Source organism: Ranitomeya imitator, chromosome 7, assembly GCF_032444005.1.
Source record: "Ranitomeya imitator isolate aRanImi1 chromosome 7, aRanImi1.pri, whole genome shotgun sequence".
In the NCBI taxonomy this organism is placed as follows: domain Eukaryota; kingdom Metazoa; phylum Chordata; class Amphibia; order Anura; family Dendrobatidae; genus Ranitomeya; species Ranitomeya imitator.
Window position 1 is genome coordinate 221,505,942 of NC_091288.1, and position 19,855 is coordinate 221,525,796.

Genomic DNA, 19,855 nt, shown 5'->3' on the forward strand with positions numbered 1-19,855 from the left:
CACTCCTCCTGTATATATACACTGCACAGTACCACTCCTCCTGTATATATACACTGCACAGTACCACTCCTCCTGTATATATACACTGCACAGTACCACTCCTCCTGTATATACACACTGCACAGTACCACTCCTCCTGTATATATACATTTCACAGTACCACTCCTCCTGTATATATACATTTCACAGTACCACTCCTCCTGTATATACACACTGCACAGTACCACTCCTCCTGTCCTGTATATATACACTGCACAGTACCGCTCCTCCTGTATATATACACTGCACAGTACCACTCCTCCTGTATATACACACTGCACAGTACCACTCCTCCTGTCCTGTATATATACACTGCACAGTACCGCTCCTCCTGTATATATACACTGCACAGTACCACTCCTGTCCTGTATATATACACTGCACAGTACCACTCCTCCTGTATATATACACTGCACAGTACCACTCCTCCTGTATATATACACTGCACAGTACCACTCCTCCTGCATATATATACTGCACAGTACCTCTCCTCCTGTATATATACACTGCACAGTACCACTCCTCCTGTCCTGTATATATACACTGCACAGCACCACTCCTCCTGTATATATACACTGCAGAGCACCACTCCTCCTGTATATATACACTGCACAGTACCACTCCTCCTGTATATATACACTGCACAGTACCTCTCCTCCTGTATATATACACTGCAGAGCACCACTCCTCCTGTGTATATATACTGCACAGTACCACTCCTCCTGTATATATACACTGCACAGTACCTCTCCTCCTGTATATATACACTGCAGAGCACCACTCCTCCTGTATATATACACTGCACAGTACCACTCCTCCTGTATATATACACTGCACAGTACCTCTCCTCCTGTATATATACACTGCACAGTACCTCTCCTCCTGTATATATACACTGCACAGTACCACTGCCCCTGTATATATACACTGCACAGTACCTCTCCTCCTGTATATATACACTGCACAGTACCACTCCTCCTGTATATATACACTGCACAGTACCACTCCTCCTGTATATATACACTGCACAGTACCACTCCTCCTGTATATATATACACTGCACAGTACCACTCCTCCTATATATATACACTGCAAAGTACCACTGCCCCTGTATATATACACTGCACAGTACCACTCCTCCTGTATATATATACACTGCACAGTACCACTCCTCCTGTATATATACACTGCACAGTACCACTCCTCCTGTATATATATACACTGCACAGTACCACTCCTCCTGTATATATATACACTGCACAGTACCACTCCTCCTGTATATATACACTGCACAGTACCACTGCCCCTGTATATATACACTGCACAGTACCTCTCCTCCTGTATATATACACTGCACAGTACCACTCCTCCTGTATATATACACTGCACAGTACCACTCCTCCTGTATATATACACTGCACAGTACCACTCCTCCTGTATATATACACTGCACAGTACCTCTCCTGTATATACACTGCACAGTACCGCTCCTCCTGTATATATACACTGCACAGTACCACTCCTCCTGTATATATACACTGCACAGTGCCACTCCTCCTGTATATATACACTGCACAGTACCACTCCTCCTGTATATATACACTGCACAGTACCACTCCTCCTGTATATATACACTGTACAGTACCACTCCTCCTGTATATATACACTGCACAGTACCGCTCCTCCTGTCCTGTATATATACACTGCACAGTACCACTCCTCCTGTATATATACACTGCACAGTACCACTCCTCCTGTATATATACACTGCACAGTACCACTCCTCCTGTATATATACACTGCACAGTACCACTCCTCCTGTATATATACACTGTACAGTACCACTCCTCCTGTATATATACACTGCACAGTACCGCTCCTCCTGTCCTGTATATATACACTGCACAGTACCACTCCTCCTGTATATATACACTGCACAGTACCACTCCTCCTGTATATATACACTGCACAGTACCACTCCTCCTGTATATATACACTGTACAGTACCACTCCTCCTGTATATATACACTGCACAGTACCTCTCCTCCTGTATATATACACTGCACAGTACCACTCCTCCTGTATATATACACTGTACAGTACCACTCCTCCTGTATATATATACACTGCACAGTACCACTCCTCCTGTATATATACACTGCACAGTACCGCTCCTCCTGTATATATACACTGCACAGTACCACTCCTCCTGTATATATACACTGCACAGTACCGCTCCTCCTGTATATATACACTGCACAGTACCGCTCCTCTTGTATATATACACTGCACAGTACCACTCCTCCTGTATATATACACTGCACAGTACCACTCCTCCTGTATATATACACTGCACAGTACCACTCCTCCTGTATATATACACTGCACAGTACCGCTCCTCCTGTATATATACACTGCACAGTACCACTCCTCCTGTCCTGTATATATACACTGCACAGTACCGCTCCTCCTGTATATATGCACTGCACAGTACCACTCCTCCTCTATATATACACTGACAGTACCACTCCTCCTGTATATATACATTTCACAGTACCACTCCTCCTGTATATATACACTGCACAGTACCGCTCCTCCTGTATATATACACTGCACAGTACCAGTCTTCCTGTCCTGTATATATACACTGCACAGTACCACTCCTCCTGTATATATACACTGCACAGTACCACTCCTCCTGTATATATACACCGCACAGTACCACTCCTCCTGTATATATACACTGCACAGTACCACTCCTCCTGTATATATACACTGCACAGTACCACTCCTCCTGTATATATACACTGCACAGTACCACTCCTCCTGTATATATACACTGCACAGTACCACTCCTCCTGTATATATACACTGCACAGTACCACTCCTCCTGTATATATATACACTGCACAGTACCACTCCTCCTGTATATATACACTGCACAGTACCACTCCTCCTGTATATATACACTGCACAGTACCACTCCTCCTGTATATATATACACTGCACAGTACCACTCCTCCTGTCCTGTATATATACACTGCACAGTACCACTCCTCCTGTATATATACACTGCACAGTACCCCTCCTCCTGTATATATACACTGCACAGTACCACTCCTCCTGACCTGTATATATACACTGCACAGTACCACTCCTCCTGTATATATACTCTGCACAGTACCACTCCTCCTGTATATATACTCTGCACAGTACCACTCCACCTGTATATATACATTGCATTGCACAGTACCACTCCTCCTGTATATATACACTGCACAGTACCCCTCCTCCTGTATATATACACTGCACAGTACCACTCCTCCTGACCTGTATATATACACTGCACAGCACCACTCCTCCTGTATATATACACTGCACAGTACCCCTCCTCCTGTATATATACACTGCACAGCACCACTCCTCCTGTATATATACACTGCACAGTACCACTCCTCCTGTATATATACACTGCACAGTACCACTCCTCCTGTATATATACTCTGCACAGTACCACTCCTCCTGTATATATACACTGCACAGCACCACTTCTCCTGTATATATACACTGCACAGTACCACTCCTCCTGTCCTGTATATATACACTGCACAGTACCACTCCTCCTGTATATATACACTGCACAGTACCCCTCCTCCTGTATATATACACTGCACAGTACCACTCCTCCTGACCTGTATATATACACTGCACAGTACCACTCCTCCTGTATATATACTCTGCACAGTACCACTCCTCCTGTATATATACTCTGCACAGTACCACTCCACCTGTATATATACATTGCATTGCACAGTACCACTCCTCCTGTATATATACACTGCACAGTACCCCTCCTCCTGTATATATACACTGCACAGTACCACTCCTCCTGACCTGTATATATACACTGCACAGCACCACTCCTCCTGTATATATACACTGCACAGTACCCCTCCTCCTGTATATATACACTGCACAGCACCACTCCTCCTGTATATATACACTGCACAGTACCACTCCTCCTGTATATATACACTGCACAGTACCACTCCTCCTGTATATATACTCTGCACAGTACCACTCCTCCTGTATATATACACTGCACAGCACCACTTCTCCTGTATATATACACTGCACAGTACCACTCCTCCTGTCCTGTATATATACACTGCACAGTACCACTCCTCCTGTATATATACACTGCACAGTACCACTCCTCCTGTATATATACACTGCACAGTACCACTCCTCCTGCATATATACACTGCACAGTACCTCTCCTCCTGTATATATACACTGCACAGTACCACTGCCCTATATATATATACACTGCACAGTACCACTCCTGTCCTGTATATATACACTGCACAGTACCACTCCTCCTGTATATATACACTGCACAGTACCACTCCTCCTGTATATATACACTGCACAGTACCACTCCTCCTGCATATATATACTGCACAGTACCTCTCCTCCTGTATATATACACTGCACAGTACCACTGCCCTATATATATACACTGCACAGTACCACTCCTGTCCTGTATATATACACTGCACAGCACCGCTCCTCCTGTATATATACACTGCACAGTACCACTCCTCCTGTGTATATATACTGCACAGTACCACTCCTCCTGTATATATACACTGCACAGTACCTCTCCTCCTGTATATATACACTGCAGAGCACCACTCTTCCTGTATATATACACTGCACAGTACCACTCCTCCTGTATATATACACTGCACAGTACCTCTCCTCCTGTATATATACACTGCACAGTACCTCTCCTCCTGTATATATACACTGCACAGTACCACTGCCCCTGTATATATACACTGCACAGTACCTCTCCTCCTGTATATATACACTGCACAGTACCACTCCTCCTGTATATATACACTGCACAGTACCACTCCTCCTGTATATATACACTGCACAGTACCACTCCTCCTGTATATATACACTGCACAGTACCACTCCTCCTGTATATATACACTGCACAGTACCACTCCTCCTGTATATATACACTGCACAGTACCGCTCCTCCTGTATATATACTCTGCACAGTACCACTCCTCCTGTCCTGTATATATACACTGCACAGTACCACTCCTCCTGTATATATACACTGCACAGTACCTCTCCTGTATATACACTGCACAGTACCGCTCCTCCTGTATATATACACTGCACAGTACCACTCCTCCTGTATATATACACTGCACAGTGCCACTCCTCCTGTATATATACACTGCACAGTACCACTCCTCCTGTATATATACACTGCACAGTACCACTCCTCCTGTATATATACACTGTACAGTACCACTCCTCCTGTATATATACACTGCACAGTACCGCTCCTCCTGTCCTGTATATATACACTGCACAGTACCACTCCTCCTGTATATATACACTGCACAGTACCACTCCTCCTGTATATATACACTGCACAGTACCACTCCTCCTGTATATATACACTGCACAGTACCACTCCTCCTGTATATATACACTGTACAGTACCACTCCTCCTGTATATATACACTGCACAGTACCGCTCCTCCTGTCCTGTATATATACACTGCACAGTACCGCTCCTCCTGTCCTGTATATATACACTGCACAGTACCACTCCTCCTGTATATATACACTGCACAGTACCACTCCTCCTGTATATATACACTGCACAGTACCACTCCTCCTGTATATATACACTGTACAGTACCACTCCTCCTGTATATATACACTGCACAGTACCTCTCCTCCTGTATATATACACTGCACAGTACCACTCCTCCTGTATATATACACTGCACAGTACCGCTCCTCCTGTATATATACACTGCACAGTACCACTCCTCCTGTATATATACACTGCACAGTACCGCTCCTCCTGTATATATACACTGCACAGTACCACTCCTCCTGTATATATACACTGCACAGTACCGCTCCTCCTGTATATATACACTGCACAGTACCACTCCTCCTGTATATATACACTGCACAGTACCACTCCTCCTGTCCTGTATATATACACTGCACAGTACCACTCCTCCTGTATATATACACTGCACAGTACCACTCCTGCTGTATATATACACTGCACAGTACCACTCCTCCTGTATATATACACTGCACAGTACCACTCCTCCTGTATATATACACTGCACAGTACCGCTCCTCCTGTATATATACACTGCACAGTACCACTCCTCCTGTCCTGTATATATACACTGCACAGTACCACTCCTCCTGTCCTGTATATATACACTGCACAGTACCGCTCCTCCTGTATATATGCACTGCACAGTACCACTCCTCCTCTGTATATACACTGACAGTACCACTCCTCCTGTATATATACACTGCACAGTACCACTCCTCCTGTATATATACACTGCACAGTACCGCTCCTCCTGTATATATACACTGCACAGTACCAGTCTTCCTGTCCTGTATATATACACTGCACAGCACCACTCCTCCTGTATATATACACCGCACAGTACCACTCCTCCTGTATATATACACTGCACAGTACCGCTCCTCCTGTATATATACACTGCACAGTACAACTCCTCCTGTATATATACACTGCACAGTACAACTCCTCCTGTATATATACACTGCACAGTACCTCTCCTCCTGTCCTGTATATATATACTGCACAGTACCACTCCTCCTGTATATATACACTGCACAGTACCACTCCTCCTGTATATATATATACACTGCACAGTACCACTCCTCCTGTATATATACACTGCACAGTACCACTCCTCCTGTATATATACACTGCACAGTACCACTCCTCCTGTATATATATACACTGCACAGTACCACTCCTCCTGTATATATACACTGCACAGTACCACTCCTCCTGTCCTGTATATATACACTGCACAGTACCGCTCCTCCTGTATATATGCACTGCACAGTACCACTCCTCCTCTATATATACACTGACAGTACCACTCCTCCTGTATATATACACTGCACAGTACCAGTCCTCCTGTCCTGTATATATACACTGCACAGTACCACTCCTCCTGTATATATACACTGCACAGTACCGCTCCTCCTGTATATATACACTGCACAGTACCAGTCCTCCTGTCCTGTATATATACACTGCACAGTACCACTCCTCCTGTATATATACACTGCACAGTACCACTCCTCCTGTCCTGTATATATACACTGCACAGTACCAGTCTTCCTGTCCTGTATATATACACTGCACAGTACCAGTCCTCCTGTCCTGTATATATACACTGCACAGTACCACTCCTCCTGTATATATACACTGCACAGTACCGCTCCTCCTGTATATATACACTGCACAGTACCAGTCCTCCTGTCCTGTATATATACACTGCACAGTACCACTCCTCCTGTATATATACACTGCACAGTACCACTCCTCCTGTCCTGTATATATACACTGCACAGTACCAGTCTTCCTGTCCTGTATATATACACTGCACAGTACCACTCCTCCTGTCCTGTATATATACACTGCACAGTACCAGTCTTCCTGTCCTGTATATATACACTGCACAGCACCACTCCTCCTGTATATATACACCGCACAGTACCACTCCTCCTGTATATATACACTGCACAGTACCACTCCTCCTGTATATATATACACTGCACAGTACCACTCCTCCTGTATATATACACTGCACAGTACCACTCCTCCTGTATATATACACTGCACAGTACCACTCCTCCTGTATATATACACTGCACAGTACCACTCCTCCTGTATATATATACACTGCACAGTACCACTCCTCCTGTATATATACACTGCACAGTACCACTCCTCCTGTATATATACACTGCACAGTACCACTCCTCCTGTATATATACACTGCACAGTACCACTCCTCCTGTATATACACACTGCACAGTACCACTCCTCCTGTATATATACATTTCACAGTACCACTCCTCCTGTATATATACATTTCACAGTACCACTCCTCCTGTATATACACACTGCACAGTACCACTCCTCCTGTCCTGTATATATACACTGCACAGTACCGCTCCTCCTGTATATATACACTGCACAGTACCACTCCTCCTGTATATATACACTGCACAGTACCACTCCTCCTGCATATATACACTGCACAGTACCTCTCTTCCTGTATATATACACTGCACAGTACCACTCCTCCTGCATATATACACTGCACAGTACCTCTCTTCCTGTATATACACACTGCACAGTACCACTCCTCCTGTATATATACACTGCACAGTACCACTCCTCCTGTATATATATACACTGCACAGTACCACTCCTCCTGCATATATACACTGCACAGTACCACTCCTCCTGTATATATACACTGCACAGTACCACTCCTCCTGCATATATACACTGCACAGTACCTCTCTTCCTGTATATACACACTGCACAGTACCACTCCTCCTGTATATATACACTGCACAGTACCACTCCTCCTGTATATATATACACTGCACAGTACCACTCCTCCTGTATATATACACTGCACAGTACCACTCCTCCTGTATATATACACTGCACAGTACCACTCCTCCTGTATATATACACTGCACAGTACCACTCCTCCTGTATATATATACACTGCACAGTACCACTCCTCCTGTATATATACACTGCACAGTACCACTCCTCCTGTATATATACACTGCACAGTACCACTCCTCCTGTATATATACACTGCACAGTACCACTCCTCCTGTATATACACACTGCACAGTACCACTCCTCCTGTATATATACATTTCACAGTACCACTCCTCCTGTATATATACATTTCACAGTACCACTCCTCCTGTATATACACACTGCACAGTACCACTCCTCCTGTCCTGTATATATACACTGCACAGTACCGCTCCTCCTGTATATATACACTGCACAGTACCACTCCTCCTGTATATACACACTGCACAGTACCACTCCTCCTGTCCTGTATATATACACTGCACAGTACCGCTCCTCCTGTATATATACACTGCACAGTACCACTCCTGTCCTGTATATATACACTGCACAGTACCACTCCTCCTGTATATATACACTGCACAGTACCACTCCTCCTGTATATATACACTGCACAGTACCACTCCTCCTGCATATATATACTGCACAGTACCTCTCCTCCTGTATATATACACTGCACAGTACCACTCCTCCTGTCCTGTATATATACACTGCACAGCACCACTCCTCCTGTATATATACACTGCAGAGCACCACTCCTCCTGTATATATACACTGCACAGTACCACTCCTCCTGTATATATACACTGCACAGTACCTCTCCTCCTGTATATATACACTGCAGAGCACCACTCCTCCTGTGTATATATACTGCACAGTACCACTCCTCCTGTATATATACACTGCACAGTACCTCTCCTCCTGTATATATACACTGCAGAGCACCACTCCTCCTGTATATATACACTGCACAGTACCACTCCTCCTGTATATATACACTGCACAGTACCTCTCCTCCTGTATATATACACTGCACAGTACCTCTCCTCCTGTATATATACACTGCACAGTACCACTCCTCCTGTATATATACACTGCACAGTACCACTCCTCCTGTATATATATACACTGCACAGTACCACTCCTCCTGTATATATATACACTGCACAGTACCACTCCTCCTATATATATACACTGCAAAGTACCACTGCCCCTGTATATATACACTGCACAGTACCACTCCTCCTGTATATATATACACTGCACAGTACCACTCCTCCTGTATATATACACTGCACAGTACCACTCCTCCTGTATATATATACACTGCACAGTACCACTCCTCCTGTATATATATACACTGCACAGTACCACTCCTCCTGTATATATACACTGCACAGTACCACTGCCCCTGTATATATACACTGCACAGTACCTCTCCTCCTGTATATATACACTGCACAGTACCACTCCTCCTGTATATATACACTGCACAGTACCACTCCTCCTGTATATATACACTGCACAGTACCACTCCTCCTGTATATATACACTGCACAGTACCTCTCCTGTATATACACTGCACAGTACCGCTCCTCCTGTATATATACACTGCACAGTACCACTCCTCCTGTATATATACACTGCACAGTGCCACTCCTCCTGTATATATACACTGCACAGTACCACTCCTCCTGTATATATATACACTGCACAGTACCACTCCTCCTGTATATATACACTGCACAGTACCACTCCTCCTGTATATATATACACTGCACAGTACCACTCCTCCTGTATATATACACTGCACAGTACCACTCCTCCTGTATATATATACACTGCACAGTACCACTCCTCCTGTATATATATACACTGCACAGTACCACTCCTCCTGTATATATACACTGCACAGTACCACTGCCCCTGTATATATACACTGCACAGTACCTCTCCTCCTGTATATATACACTGCACAGTACCACTCCTCCTGTATATATACACTGCACAGTACCACTCCTCCTGTATATATACACTGCACAGTACCACTCCTCCTGTATATATACACTGCACAGTACCTCTCCTGTATATACACTGCACAGTACCGCTCCTCCTGTATATATACACTGCACAGTACCACTCCTCCTGTATATATACACTGCACAGTGCCACTCCTCCTGTATATATACACTGCACAGTACCACTCCTCCTGTATATATACACTGCACAGTACCACTCCTCCTGTATATATACACTGTACAGTACCACTCCTCCTGTATATATACACTGCACAGTACCGCTCCTCCTGTCCTGTATATATACACTGCACAGTACCACTCCTCCTGTATATATACACTGCACAGTACCACTCCTCCTGTATATATACACTGCACAGTACCACTCCTCCTGTATATATACACTGCACAGTACCACTCCTCCTGTATATATACACTGTACAGTACCACTCCTCCTGTATATATACACTGCACAGTACCGCTCCTCCTGTCCTGTATATATACACTGCACAGTACCACTCCTCCTGTATATATACACTGCACAGTACCACTCCTCCTGTATATATACACTGCACAGTACCACTCCTCCTGTATATATACACTGTACAGTACCACTCCTCCTGTATATATACACTGCACAGTACCTCTCCTCCTGTATATATACACTGCACAGTACCACTCCTCCTGTATATATATACACTGCACAGTACCACTCCTCCTGTATATATACACTGTACAGTACCACTCCTCCTGTATATATACACTGCACAGTACCTCTCCTCCTGTATATATACACTGCACAGTACCACTCCTCCTGTATATATACACTGTACAGTACCACTCCTCCTGTATATATACACTGCACAGTACCTCTCCTCCTGTATATATACACTGCACAGTACCACTCCTCCTGTATATATATACACTGCACAGTACCTCTCCTCCTGTATATATACACTGTACAGTACCACTCCTCCTGTATATATATACACTGCACAGTACCACTCCTCCTGTATATATACACTGCACAGTACCGCTCCTCCTGTATATATACACTGCACAGTACCACTCCTCCTGTATATATACACTGCACAGTACCGCTCCTCCTGTATATATACACTGCACAGTACCGCTCCTCTTGTATATATACACTGCACAGTACCACTCCTCCTGTATATATACACTGCACAGTACCACTCCTCCTGTATATATACACTGCACAGTACCGCTCCTCCTGTATATATACACTGCACAGTACCGCTCCTCTTGTATATATACACTGCACAGTACCACTCCTCCTGTATATATACACTGCACAGTACCACTCCTCCTGTATATATACACTGCACAGTACCGCTCCTCCTGTACAGTGGGGCAAAAAAGTATTTAGTCAGTCAGCAATAGTGCAAGTTCCACCACTTAAAAAGATGAGAGGCGTCTGTAATTCACATCATAGGTAGACCTCAACTATGGGAGACAAACTGGGAAAAAAAAATCCAGAAAATCACATTGTCTGTTTTTTTAACAATTTATTTGCATATTATGGTGGAAAATAAGTATTTGGTCAGAAACAAACAATCAAGATTTCTGGCTCTCACAGACCTGTAACTTCTTCTTTAAGAGTTTCCTCTTTCCTCCACTCATTACCTGTAGTAATGGCACCTGTTTAAACTTGTTATCAGTATAAAAAGACACCTGTGCACATCCTCAAACAGTCTGACTCCAAACTCCACTATGGTGAAGACCAAAGAGCTGTCAAAGGACACCAGAAACAAAATTGTAGCCCTGCACCAGGCTGGGAAGACTGAATCTGCAATACCCAACCAGCTTTGAGTGAAGAAATCAACAGTGGGAGCAATAATTAGAAAATGGAAGACATACAAGACCACTGATAATCTCCCTCGATCTGGGGCTCCACGCAAAATCCCACCCCGTGGGGTCAGGATGATCACAAGAACGGTGAGCAAAAATCCCAGAACCACGCAGGGGGACCTAGTGAATGAACTGCAGAGAGCTGGGACCAATGTAACAAGGCCTACCATAAGTAACACACTACGCCACCATGGACTCAGATCCTGCAGTGCCAGACGTGTCCCACTGCTTAAGCCAGTACATGTCCGGGCCCGTCTGAAGTTTGCTAGAGAGCATTTGGATGATCCAGAGGAGTTTTGGGAGAATGTCCTATGGTCTGATGAAACCAAACTGGAACTGTTTGGTAGAAACACAACTTGTCGTGTTTGGAGGAAAAAGAATACTGAGTTGCATCCATCAAACAACATACCTACTGTAAAGCATGGTGGTGGAAACATCATGCTTTGGGGCTGTTTCTCTGCAAAGGGGCCAGGATGACTGATCCGGGTACATGAAAGAATGAATGGGGCCATGTATCGTGAGATTTTGAGTGCAAACCTCCTTCCATCAGCAAGGGCATTGAAGATGAAACGTGGCTGGGTCTTTCAACATGACAATGATCCAAAGCACACCGCCAGGGCAACGAAGGAGTGGCTTCGTAAGAAGCATTTCAAGGTCCTGGAGTGGCCTAGCCAGTCTCCAGATCTCAACCCTATAGAAAACCTTTGGAGGGAGTTGAAAGTCCGTGTTGCCAAGCGAAAAGCCAAAAACATCACTGCTCTAGAGGAGATCTGCATGGAGGAATGGGCCAACATACCAACAACAGTGTGTGGCAACCTTGTGAAGACTTACAGAAAACGTTTGACCTCTGTCATTGCCAACAAAGGATATATTACAAAGTATTGAGATGAAATTTTGTTTCTGACCAAATACTTATTTTCCACCATAATATGCAAATAAATTGTTAAAAAAACAGACAATGTGATTTTCTGGATTTTTTTTCTCAGTTTGTCTCCCATAGTTGAGGTCTACCTATGATGTAAATTACAGACGCCTCTCATCTTTTTAAGTGGTGGAACTTGCACTATTGCTGACTGACTAAATACTTTTTTGCCCCACTGTATATATACACTGCACAGTACCACTCCTCCTGTCCTGTATATATACACTGCACAGTACCGCTCCTCCTGTATATATGCACTGCACAGTACCACTCCTCCTCTATATATACACTGACAGTACCACTCCTCCTGTATATATACATTTCACAGTACCACTCCTCCTGTATATATACACTGCACAGTACCAGTCCTCCTGTCCTGTATATATACACTGCACAGTACCACTCCTCCTGTATATATACACTGCACAGTACCGCTCCTCCTGTATATATACACTGCACAGTACCAGTCTTCCTGTCCTGTATATATACACTGCACAGCACCACTCCTCCTGTATATATACACCGCACAGTACCACTCCTCCTGTATATATACACTGCACAGTACCACTCCTCCTGTATATATACACTGCACAGTACCACTCCTCCTGTATATATATACACTGCACAGTACCACTCCTCCTGTATATATACACTGCACAGTACCACTCCTCCTGTATATATACACTGCACAGTACCACTCCTCCTGTATATATACACTGCACAGTACCACTCCTCCTGTATATATATACACTGCACAGTACCACTCCTCCTGTATATATACACTGCACAGTACCACTCCTCCTGTATATATACACTGCACAGTACCACTCCTCCTGTATATATATACACTGCACAGTACCACTCCTCCTGTATATACACACTGCACAGTACCACTCCTCCTGTCCTGTATATATACACTGCACAGTACCGCTCCTCCTGTATATATGCACTGCACAGTACCACTCCTCCTCTATATATACACTGACAGTACCAGTCCTCCTGTCCTGTATATATACACTGCACAGTACCACTCCTCCTGTATATATACACTGCACAGTACCACTCCTCCTGTATATATACACTGCACAGTACCAGTCCTCCTGTCCTGTATATATACACTGCACAGTACCACTCCTCCTGTATATATACTCTGCACAGTACCACTCCTCCTGTATATATACACTGCACAGTACCAGTCCTCCTGTCCTGTATATATACACTGCACAGTACCACTCCTCCTGTATATATACACTGCACAGTACCGCTCCTCCTGTATATATGCACTGCACAGTACCACTCCTCCTCTATATATACACTGACAGTACCACTCCTCCTGTATATATACACTGCACAGTACCACTCCTCCTGTATATATACACTGCACAGTACCACTCCTCCTGTATATATACACTGCACAGTACCACTCCTCCTGTATATATACACTGCACAGTACCAGTCCTCCTGTCCTGTATATATACACTGCACAGTACCACTCCTCCTGTATATATACACTGCACAGTACCGCTCCTCCTGTATATATATACACTGACAGTACCACTCCTCCTGTATATATACATTTCACAGTACCACTCCTCCTGTATATATACACTGCACAGTACCACTCCTCCTGTATATATACACTGACAGTACCACTCCTCCTGTATATATACACTGCACAGTACCACTCCTCCTGTATATATACACTGCACAGTACCAGTCCTCCTGTCCTGTATATATACACTGCACAGTACCACTCCTCCTGTATATATACACTGCACAGTACCGCTCCTCCTGTATATATACACTGCACAGTACCACTCCTCCTGTCCTGTATATATACACTGCACAGCACCGCTCCTCCTGTCCTGTATATATACACTGCACAGTACCAGTCTTCCTGTCCTGTATATATACACTGCACAGTACCACTCCTCCTGTCCTGTATATATACACTGCACAGTACCAGTCTTCCTGTCCTGTATATATACACTGCACAGCACCACTCCTCCTGTATATATACACCGCACAGTACCACTCCTCCTGTATATATACACTGCACAGTACCACTCCTCCTGTATATATACACTGCACAGTACCACTCCTCCTGTATATATATACACTGCACAGTACCACTCCTCCTGTATATATACACTGCACAGTACCACTCCTCCTGTATATATACACTGCACAGTACCACTCCTCCTGTATATATACACTGCACAGTACCACTCCTCCTGTATATATATACACTGCACAGTACCACTCCTCCTGTATATATACATTTCACAGTACCACTCCTCCTGTATATACACACTGCACAGTACCACTCCTCCTGTCCTGTATATATACACTGCACAGTACCACTCCTCCTGTATATATACACTGCACAGTACCACTCCTCCTGTATATATATACACTGCACAGTACCACTCCTCCTGTATATATACATTGCACAATACCACTCCTCCTGTATATACACACTGCACAGTACCACTCCTCCTGTCCTGTATATATACACTGCACAATACCACTCCTCCTGTATATATACACTGCACAGTACCACTCCTCCTCTATATATACACTGACAGTACCACTCCTCCTGTATATATACACTGCACAGTACCAGTCCTCCTGTCCTGTATATATACTCTGCACAGTACCACTCCTCCTGTATATATACACTGCACAGTACCGCTCCTCCTGTATATATACACTGCACAGTACCACTCCTCCTGTCCTGTATATATACACTGCACAGTACCGCTCCTCCTGTATATATACACTGCACAGTATCACTCCTCCTGTATATATACACTGCACAGTACCATTCCTCCTGTATATATACACTGCACAGTATCACTCCTCCTGTATATATACACTGCACAGTACCACTCCTCCTGTATATATACACTGCACAGTACCACTCCTCCTGTCCTGTATATACCCTGCACAGTACCACTCCTCCTCTGCTGTATATATACACTGCACAGTACCACTCCTCTTCTCCTGTATATATACACTGCACAGTAACGATCCTCCGGTCCTGTATATATATATACTGCACAGTACCACTCCTCCTGTATATATACACTGCACAGTACCACTCCTCCTGTATATATACACCGCACAGTACCACTCCTCCTGTATATATACCCTGCACAGCACCACTCCTCCTGTCCTTTATATATACACTGCACAGTACCACTCCTCCTGTCCTGTATATATACACTGCACAGTACCACTCCTCCTGTATATATACACTGCACAGTACCACTCCTCCTGTCCTGTATATATACACTGCACAGTACCACTCCTCCTGTATATATACACTGCACAGTACCACTCCTCCTGTATATATACACTGCACAGTACCACTCCTCCTGTATATATACACTGCACAGTACCACTCCTCCTGTATATATATACTGTACAGTACTACTCCTCCTGTATATATACACTGCACAGTACCACTCCTCCTGTATATATACACTGCACAGTACTGCTGCTCCTGTATATATACACTGCACAGTACCACTCCTCCTGTATATATACACTGCACAGTACCACTCCTCCTGTATATATACACTGCACTGCACCACTCCTCCTGTATATATACACTGCACAGTACCACTCCTCCTGTATATATACCCTGCACAGTACCACTCCTCCTGTATATATACACTGCACAGTACCACTCCTCCTGTATATATACACTGCACAGTACCACTCCTCCTGTATATATATATATATATATATATATATATATATATACTGCACAGTACCACTTCTCCTGTATATATACACTGCACAGTACCACTCCTCCTGTATATATACACTGCACAGTACCACTCCTCCTGTATATATACACTGCACAGTACCACTCCTGCTGTCCTGTATATATACACTGCACAGTACCACTCCTCCTGTATATATACACTGCACAGTACCACTCCTCCTGTCCTGTATATATACACTGCACAGTACCACTCCTCCTGTATATATACACTGCACAGTACCACTCCTCCTGTCCTGTATATATACACTGCACAGTACCACTCCTCCTGTATATATACACTGCACAGTACCACTCCTCCTGTATATATACACTGCACAGTACCACTCCTCCTGTATATATACACTGCACAGTACCACTCCTGCTGTCCTGTATATATACACTGTACAGTACTACTCCTCCTGTATATATACACTGCACAGTACCACTCCTCCTGTATATATACACTGCACAGTACTGCTCCTCCTGTATATATACACTGCACAGTACCACTCCTCCTGTATATATACACTGCACAGTACCACTCCTGCTGTCCTGTATATATACACTGCACAGTACTGCTCCTCCTGTATATATACACTGCACAGTACCACTCCTCCTGTATATATACACTGCACAGTACCACTCCTCCTGTATATATACACTGCACAGCACCACTCCTCCTGTATATATACACTGCACAGTACCCCTCCTCCTGTCCTGTATATATACACTGCACAGTACCGCTCCTCCTGTCCTGTGTATATACACTGCACAGTACCCCTCCTCCTGTCCTGTATATATACACTGCACAGTACCGCTCCTCCTGTCCTGTATATATACACTGTACAGTACCACTCCTCCTGTATATATACACTGCACAGTACCACTCCTCCTGTATATATACACTGCACAGTACCACTCCTCCTGACCTGTATATATACACTGCACAGTACCACTCCTCCTGTATATATACACTGCACAGCACCACTCCTCCTGTATATATACACTGCACAGTACCACTCCTCCTGTATATATACACTGCACAGTACCACTCCTCCTGTATATATACACTGCACAGTACCACTCCTCCTGTATATATACACTGCACAGTACCACTCCTCCTGTATATATACACTGCACAGTACCACTCCTCCTGTATATATACACTGCACAGTACTGATCCTCCTGTATATATACACTGCACAGTACCACTCCTCCTGTATATATACACTGCACAGTACCACTCCTCCTGTATATATACACTGCACAGTACCACTCCTCCTGTATATATACACTGCACAGTACCACTCCTCCTGTATATATACACTGCACAGTACCACTCCTCCTGTATATATACACTGCACAGTACCACTCCTCCTGTATATATATACTGCACAGTACCACTTCTCCTGTATATATACACTGCACAGTACCACTCCTCCTGTATATATACACTGCACAGTACTGCTCCTCCTGTATATATACACTGCACAGCACCACTCCTCCTGTATATATATGTAATTGTGCAATTGTACTTGTTTTATTATGTATACCCCTCCTCACATGTAAAGCGCCATGGAATAAATGGCGCTATAATAATAAATAATAATAATAATAATAATAATATATATATATATATATATATATATATATATACTGCACAGTACCACTTCTCCTGTATATATACACTGCACAGTACCACTCCTCCTGTATATATACACTGCACAGTACCACTCCTCCTGTATATATACACTGCACAGTACCACTCCTCCTGTATATATATATATATATATATATATATATATATATATATACTGCACAGTACCACTTCTCCTGTATATATACACTGCACAGTACCACTCCTCCTGTATATATACACTGCACAGTACCACTCCTCCTGTATATATACACTGCACAGTACCACTCCTCCTGTGTATATATACACTGCACAGTACCATTCCTCCTGTCCTGTATATAAACACTGCACAGTACCACTACTCCTGTCCTGTATATATACACTGCACAGTACCACTCCTCCTGTATATATACACTGCACAGTACCACTCCTCCTGTATATATACACTGCACAGTACCACTCCTCCTGTGTATATATACACTGCACAGCACCACTCCTCCTGTCCTGTATATATACACTGCACAGTACCACTCCTCCTGTCCTGTATATATACACTGCACAGTACCACTCCTCCTGTCCTGTATATACACTGCACAGTACCACTCCTCCTGTATATATACACTGCCCAGTACCTTTCCTCCTGTATATATACACTGCACAGTACCACTGCCCCTGTATATATACACTGCACAGCACCACTCCTCCTGTATATATATACTGCACAGTACCACTCCTCCTGTATATATATACTGCACAGTACCACTCCTCCTGTATATATATATATATATATATATACTGCACAGTACCACTCCTCCTGTATATATACACTGCACAGTACCACTCCTCCTGTATATATACACTGCACAGTACCACTCCTCCTGTATATATACACTGCACAGTACCACTCCCGCTGTCCTGTATATATACACTGCACAGTACCACTCCTCCTGTATATATACACTGCACAGTACCGCTCCTCCTGTCCTGTATATATACACTGCACAGTACCACTCCTCCTTTATATATACACTGCACAGTACCACTCCTCCTGTCCTGTATATATACACTGCACAGT

At 43.8% G+C, this 19,855-nt stretch overlaps 1 protein-coding gene across 1 annotated transcript in view; it reads left to right on the forward strand.

Moving 5' to 3' along the window:
• The window catches only part of LOC138645663 (guanylate-binding protein 3-like), a 107,845-nt gene that overhangs the window by 57,429 nt on the left and 30,561 nt on the right, over positions 1 to 19,855 (forward strand). The gene's annotated exons all lie outside the window — the stretch shown is intronic.